This window comes from Cucumis sativus, chromosome 1 (assembly GCF_000004075.3).
Source record: "Cucumis sativus cultivar 9930 chromosome 1, Cucumber_9930_V3, whole genome shotgun sequence".
Classification (NCBI taxonomy): domain Eukaryota; kingdom Viridiplantae; phylum Streptophyta; class Magnoliopsida; order Cucurbitales; family Cucurbitaceae; genus Cucumis; species Cucumis sativus.
Window position 1 is genome coordinate 17,783,110 of NC_026655.2, and position 8,226 is coordinate 17,791,335.

Here is an 8,226-nt window from a genome sequence, read left to right on the forward strand (position 1 = left end):
TAACCGTTTAAATAAATGTATTATATATTTTAAAATTTTTAATCAAATAACTTAGATCAAACAAAGTAAGTTGAAATTCAAAATTCATCTATACATTATAAATTAATCATCAATGTGTTTAAAAAAGAATTATCAATGTGAAAATAATTAAAACAATAACTCTACTTTAATTCATATAATTAGATTACACCCATTTAGTGTTAATACCTAAAACCGTAACTAATTTTTCTAATTTAAATTAAGAGTTAGAAACACTATTTTATTTTCTTTTAACGTTGATTTTTAAAAAGCAAAGTTAACTATAATTATTTTAAAGACTACATAAACTTCAAACGAAACTTTAGTCCTCATCATGTAAATTTTTTTCAAATTAATTGTTAATTTTGATTCTCCAACAACTTTTATATTTATTATTTATAAACAAAACTTCACCCTGGTCAATTTATCATTTCATCAATTCAGATGTCTGAAAATTTTCATTAAATAAAATAATAATTTTTTCAAAATATATAAAAAATTATGTTGATATATACACTCTAAACTAAATTAATGGAGAACTGTATTTATTGTATCAAAAGATTAAATCAATACAAATTAAAGTTAAATGATCATTGGTTTAGATTTATTTTTTTAAAAAAAGAAATGTTCTTTAAAATAATCTTTTTATTTAAACTCTAAAAAAATGTTTAGAATAAAATTTTTGAAAGCGGGTAAGAAACTATACAAATTGTTTCAGAAAAAAAACATTATATATATATATGAAGCATTTTAAAGAATAGTAAAATAAATTAAAATATTTATATGTTATACTAAAATTTTGGATTCTATCACTATAGTATATCAATAACTATTCGTAAAAGAATTTGCTATACAATCTAATATCTTTTAAAAACTTTCGTTAAATAATTGTGGAACCCTTCATGTGATTAAACCTTATACTGAAGGCAGGTTATTTTAGTTGCATTTCAAGTGATATTTTTTTACACTTTAAAAAAACATATTTTGGAAGCACTTTTTCAGAACAACTTTTTAAGCATTTAAAAAAAAGGTGAAGAACTAAAGAAGGTTGATGTTTCCATCCCAATCATAATTAATGCTTGAAGGAAACTGAAAAACTGATTGTCAACCCACAAAATAGGGACATAAAGGACAAGGACTGCCACTCAAGTAGATGAGTAAATTATAAAATAGGAAATTATTTGTTTGGATGTAACACATTTGATTTCAAATTTGGGATGTTAAGTCAAATAATTAAGAACAACCAAAAAGAAAAAGGAAAATCGGATTGGATTTGGAGTCCCAAAAACACTTGCTTGTTCTAATTGCTTGGTTTTGGGAAAGAGATCCAACAATTTAGTCTTATAATTACAACCATATATTTATATTTGTAGGTTTTTATATAATGTTTATATTCTATATTTGTTTTCAAGTATTGAATTGCTAAAATGGTAGAAAACCTCACAGCTTCAGGGCAATACAAAAATAAACTAAAACATATTTGGTATATATTACATCTACGTAGAAATTGCACAATTGTTGAATAGATACAAATAGAGGATATTATTGTAAATCATGAAATTGTTGAAAATATTTACAAAATATAACAAAATTTTAGTTATCACGATTTATTATTGATTGAATCTAAATTGTTTTTTATATTTCATAATTAAAATATTTACGAGGTATACCAAAACTTTGGATTTTATGACCGATAATCTTCTATCACTATAGTATATCAATGATGATAGAAGTTGCTATAGGTTGTACATATTTTGTAAAATTTGTTGTTTTTGAAAATTTTCCTACATTCTTAGATTTGGGTATCCAAATATTTTAAGATTATTTTCATTTAAATTTGACTGCATAATCGTTTAGATTTTGTAATCGTGTACCAATATTCTAACCATTTTTTTCAAGATTTTTTATATTTGTTAGATTTGATCGTAGCCAAATCCGTGTACCAATATTCAAGAACTTTAGTATTTGGTAGAGGATATTGAATAACCAAATAACCATTTGAAATAAAATAAAAGAAAAATAGATATTTTATATTTAAAATACAATATTAAACCAAATAATCGTTTGAAAAAATAAATGAAAGAAAAATGGTAAAGAAAAAGAGAATGAAAATAAATAAATGACAAATATATTGGAGTGTTTTGTTATATTTATAAAAAAAATGTTAAACAAGTGAGAAGGTTGATGGAACTTTTAACCTTCCTTGAAATAAAATAAATTCTAAAACTGATATTAGAAAAAGAAAAGTTTAATAAAAAGAAAAATAAAAACAAAGAATCGCTTGAGATTATAGACATAAAGCAGAGTTCAAAACTTGTATGAAGAGAATATCTTCAAGCATACAATTTCACAATTAACAATTTAAATATATAAAGTATATTTAAATAAAAAGGAACGTTGACATGCATAGCTTAATATAACATCAAAGAAAGTGCATGATATTCTTAATGTATGTTAGCATTTAATGTAAATGGCATATACTTTATGCAACATTCATTAATTCACTTTAAATCATATGCCTGATGCATAATTAAATTAAATAGCAAGCTTGACCAACTTCTAACCGTACATCTAGAAAATCAAATAAAATCTAAAACCCTAAATATTAGAAAAATATAATTAAAACTAAAAGAAAAAAGAAAAAAAATTATGCTTGAGATTGCAAAAAACGAGAGACGAAAACAACGATCAATAGGAGTTTAATATAATGAGATTGTTGATGTTGTATTGCAAGTCAATTTGAGCTTTAATCTTCGAAAAATTTAATCTTTCTAGTTTTCAATTTTTCAAAAGATGTTGACGTTGAAATTGATAAGAACTTGCAGGCCATTCATAAGAACTTGCAGGTCATTGAGAGCTTTTTAAAAGTTTGAATCTTCAATTCTTTAGAGCTTCAATTCTTCCTTCAACCAATGATCTCCAAATATCCAAAATGAACGTGAAGATCTCTATTTATAGAGAACTTCACTTTAGGTGGGCCTTGGACTCATTTAATTGTTGGGATTGGGTCAATTTGTCTGTTGGACTTGGGTCCATTTGCCTGTTGGGCTTGAGCTCATTTGCTCAACGGGCTTGAGCGCATTATTTCTTCGGTCCAATTTATACATCAAGGACTTGAATTGGATTAGATATGAGAAAGCTAGACTATCCAAACTCAATTAAATTATTAATATCACAATTTTGCTCTAATGACGTGACAAAATTTAATTAGCCAAAATTTCTTGTTAAACAAATATCAACTTTTGAGATCATGCACGTGTATGAGTGGGTGAATCTAAAAAACAATAAGCTGAAAGAAAAAAAATACAAGTGCTTTGTTCTTGATTTTGACTCCAGTTAATATGTCAAATTAATCACACTATTCATTTAAACATAAGTTTGATTAAATGAAGTCTATAATACAATCTCAATGGCCAATATTTTTTAAATGAAATTGAATTTTTTTAAAATAAAATTTAATGTGGAAATTGAGACTTAAAATTGAGAAAATTAATTTATTTTTTTTTAGCAAAACTCCCCAATCCAAGTTAAAATTTGAAACGTTTGACGTTTTTTTTAATTTATGAATTGAGTTTTTTTTTTCAATGCTGAATTCAATTAGGAGAAAATTTTCTTTTCTTTTTTTTGTATATATATATATATATATATAATTCATTTAGTTATTATTTTTAAAAAAAACAAAGAGAAAGATTAGGAATTAATTTGAAGACATAACTCCTAACTCAATCTCAACAAATTTGTTGAGAAATAAAAATCAGAACAAAGTTCCCTTTTCACCTATTATTTATGTGTTTGGCTCTTCCAGTTTTTTTTTCTACTTCATGTTTGGGAGAAAAGGAAATGGTTAAAGACAAAACTGTTTCCTTACTATTTGAGAGAATGAGATATGAGAGTAGGCCGAAGAAGAGAAAAAAAATACATTATTTTTTAAAAAATTATGAGTTCTTTCTCTCTCTCTCTCTCTCTCTCTCTCTTTTCATTTTTCTTTTCTTTTCTCTTTTCCCTTTTTCCAATTTTTTTTCCTTTTCTTTTCTTTTCGTATTTTTCTTTCTTTCTTTTGTTTTTTCTTTTCAATTACTTCTTTTTCTAACTCTTTCAACTTTTCTTTTTTCAAGAATTTTTTCTTACTTCTACCGATTTTTTTTACTCACCAACTCTTTTTCTTTCTCTAAATAATAACTTATTCTCCCTTTTTATACATGAGTCGAGTAAAGATATTAAAGCTTGGAGATAGAGCACTTGAACAAACTTGAAGATGAAGCACACCGACCTTGATTGAAAATGAAAGTATCATTATTTTGACTTGAACTTGATGATGGATCACACCAAGCTTGAAGATGGAGAAGCGAGATTACACCAACCTACAACAGATGGAAGATGAAGATGAGACCCTATCGGCTATGACACATGGAAGATGAAGATGATGATCCTATCTGCCACGTCACATGGAAGATGAATATGGTGATCCTATATGCTGCGTGAGATGGAAGATGAAGATGATGAGCTTATCTACTGCTTCACATCGAAGATGCAGATGATGATCCTATCGACTGCGGTTGCGTTGAAACTGCAAATGATGATCCTTTCGATTGTAACACATGGGAGAAGATGATAATGATGATCCTCTCAGCTGTAACACATGAGAGAAGATTATAATGATGATCCTCTCGGCTGTAACACATGGGAGAAAGATGAAGATGATGATCCTATCGACTCTAACACATAGGAGAAGATGAAGATGATGTTCCTATCGACTGCCACACATAGAAGAAGATGAAGATGATGATCCTCTCGGCTGCAACACATGGGAGAAAATGAAGATGATGATCCTCTTGGCTGCAAAATATTGAAGAGGAAGATGTGATGATCTTCTTTGCTGCAACACATGAAAAAGATGAAGATGAAGATCCTCTCGGCTGCAACACATCATCCTCTTGATTGCAAAATATTAAAGAGGAAGACGCGATGTATTATTCTAAATTTAGAGGTGTGATAACTTGTAGAAATACAAGTTTTTGTGGACTTTTAGGTAGAATAGTGAAGTCGCAACGCAAGAAAAAGGAAGAAAACATGTAGCTAAATAGATAAATTAAATCAATTAAGTGTTACAAGTAGCAAGACAGTTTTATGTTGTTTAATTATCATGTTTTTAATGTCTTAATGTAGGTTTTTAGGCGAAAAAGAGAAGAGTAACTCAGTGACAAACGTCATGCAAGGAGACATGCGACCACCATGTGATTAAAAGAATGAAGCTAGGCGATCCACATCGTTAGAAGACAAAATGGTTGGTGCGAATGTCAGAAAAGAACAAATGTGGCGTCTACTACGCAGAGCAACTTTATTAGAGAATTAATGAAGCCCAGATGATGATAAGTTGATAACGTGTATAAATACCTGTTATTATAGCCTCTTTTATCATAATAACTTATTTTATAAATTCATAAGTATTTAGAAATACATATTACATAAGCATTACGTATGTTTCCATGTCTTAACGCAAGATGATTAGAAAGGAAGAAACTAGTGAATCGTAGGGGACATCTCGCGCAAAGGCTACGCGATGGAAATTTGTTTGGCCGGCTTCAGGCGAGGAACCACAAAGGTCATTAGAAGACAAAAATGGTAGTTGGAGATAATGTGACTTACCGCATGCTACTTTCAGAGTGTCAGAATCAGAGGAATAGAAGTTTCCCATCCAAAGTTGTCTATATAAAGCCTCCTTCTTCACCAAGGAAAAGAGGTCTAAATGGACCAAAAATCCCACATGAGCCAAAAACCTAGAAAGAGACGAAAGGGGGTAGTCTTTCCACAATGCTCTAAGGCCTACATTCTTTATATATATTACATGTTTATACCTTTTCAATCCATCATTTCTTTACTTTTCACTCGTCAATGTGTTATTAGTAGTTTAAGTTAGTGATAAGTTTTGTATAAGAAGTTTAGCTCATAATTCTTATCACATTAATTGAGCTATGTTCATCGCTTGACCAACATCAATCGCCAACTACCCGAGAGAGCAAATAGCAAGGATAAGGCTAATGCATACAAGGAGGAACTCCACCTTAGCAAGATAACTTCTAAAGTTGTATCTCGAGAGGTGAATAAGTGTGGACATTAAATGTCGAGAGGTTGTCCTTAATTGCGAAGTTCTATAAGTGATTTCTTCTAGATGTATCTCATCTAATCAAGCACAGTCATTTGCATCCCAAAAGGTGAGCAAGTGTGGCATCTAAAGACTTCGAGAGAAGCTTACCTTACGCATGAGTTGGTTACACAAGTTATATCACATCGAAGCTCTCACATTTCTTAATCGGCTAATAATGCGTAAACCTTCCTTCACCTTTTTCTCACATACAAGTTAGTCCGCAACTCCATCTCTCATCCATTTATTCCCCTTTACAGATTCTTTAGGTGTACACAAGTAGTTTTAATCTTGGTTCTAATTCTTTTATACTTTATTTAATTAATTCTTTTATACCACCTAGATGATAAATAATTCTTAGAACTAATGTCTTGAATCAATTCCCTATGTTCGATCATGGATCATCTAGGTAAACCTACTATTTGCACCGACTATTTCACTTGCACTTGTGCAAATAGTAGAAAAACTTGTACTCAACAAGGACTCAGTAATTACGTGATAAAGAGGTACATAATGACTATTCTGCATGCAGTGATCACGACAAATGACTTATTGCATAGAATTAATTGTGTAATTAACCATCCCTAAGTTAGAACCAAACTCAGCACAATAGAGTTTTAATAACAAACAAGCATAAGTTCTATCAATCATCGCCTATAAATAGAAGATTGCATACAGAAAGAGCAAGCACACTTTCATTGTTCATTTTTCCTTCTGTGTTTTAGGTGAGAGCTTAGAAAGTTGTGAGAAATTCCTCCTTTCCACTTCCCCTCAATGTATTAGGCGGTAAATTGGACTAATGAGTAAAATCATACTCAACGGCTCGATGTATCTCCTTGTACTTTAATTTGTAATTTTTATTATTGTATTGGTAATTTGAACATCATGACCGAAAGACCTAAAGTTTTAATTTTAAATGCAATTCCTTCTACTTCCATTCTTCCATTTCTTTACTAAATCTAAGTAAAGAAGAAAATGATGTAATAATTATTATTTTTAGAATCTTGATTTCTGTGTTATTTGTCTTGTTAAGTTAAATGCAACAACCAATGCCTCATTTTATTCGAGAGAAAGAATGAAGTAATGAATATTATCATTTGACAATGTGATAACCAAGATTTAACTAAACAGACGGCGAAAGGAGTGTAGAAATACTCTTGTCGTCAAACTTATCCTTAGCATACATATAAGAAATGCGAGTGTGTGCGACGATAAGACACCAAAAGGTTGCTCGCCTTAATATAGAATGAGTTGCATAAATAATTTAGCCAAAATGACCATATATAAATCATCTGTTAACTTCAAGTATTTGGATCCCGAGAGCCAAGCAAATATCACAAAAGTACCAAGAGGTTCCTCGCCTTAAATATGAAGTTAACAAATGCTTTATATCGCTTTGACGAATTGATTACCCTTGCTTTGCACCTAATTGTTTAGACATTTATGCATTCTGATCGTTGTTATACTAAAGTTCACACTCTGTAATTCACCAACGTCATCTTCATCTTGCACATCCAACACCCATAATGTAGATATATAGCTTAGATAATTTCATACATTTATATTGTACAAATACTGTATGATTTTAGAAACCATGATTAAACCCTTAAGATCACTAATTTCCTGAGTTGGACCCTAACTTACCTAGAAAACCTCTCTTTTTGTTAACACTTAGACAAAAGAGAGGAAAACATGTATGCAAATGATGTATCCTTAAAGTTTGTCGGCATAGGTAGAATTCAGCACCTTTTTTCGCATGAACCTAGCCTAGATGCCTAATCTAGTTGCATACTTAGAGCCTAATTCAAATGCATTCACAAAGTTTACAAGCCATATAAACATGAGGCTAGTAGGTAATGGTCAATAGTTTCTTATATACACTATGTATGAACAACTTATATTTATAATAATATCAAATAAATCACTTTCTCAATTATTATGTAAAAATGCAATCAAAAGTTTAAAACTTGTCATTTTTCATGGTGCACGAGAACACGTAATAATATTCTTATACTTTATTTATTTTTATTTGATTAAAATTTGAATTTTCCATATAACCTGTGTTT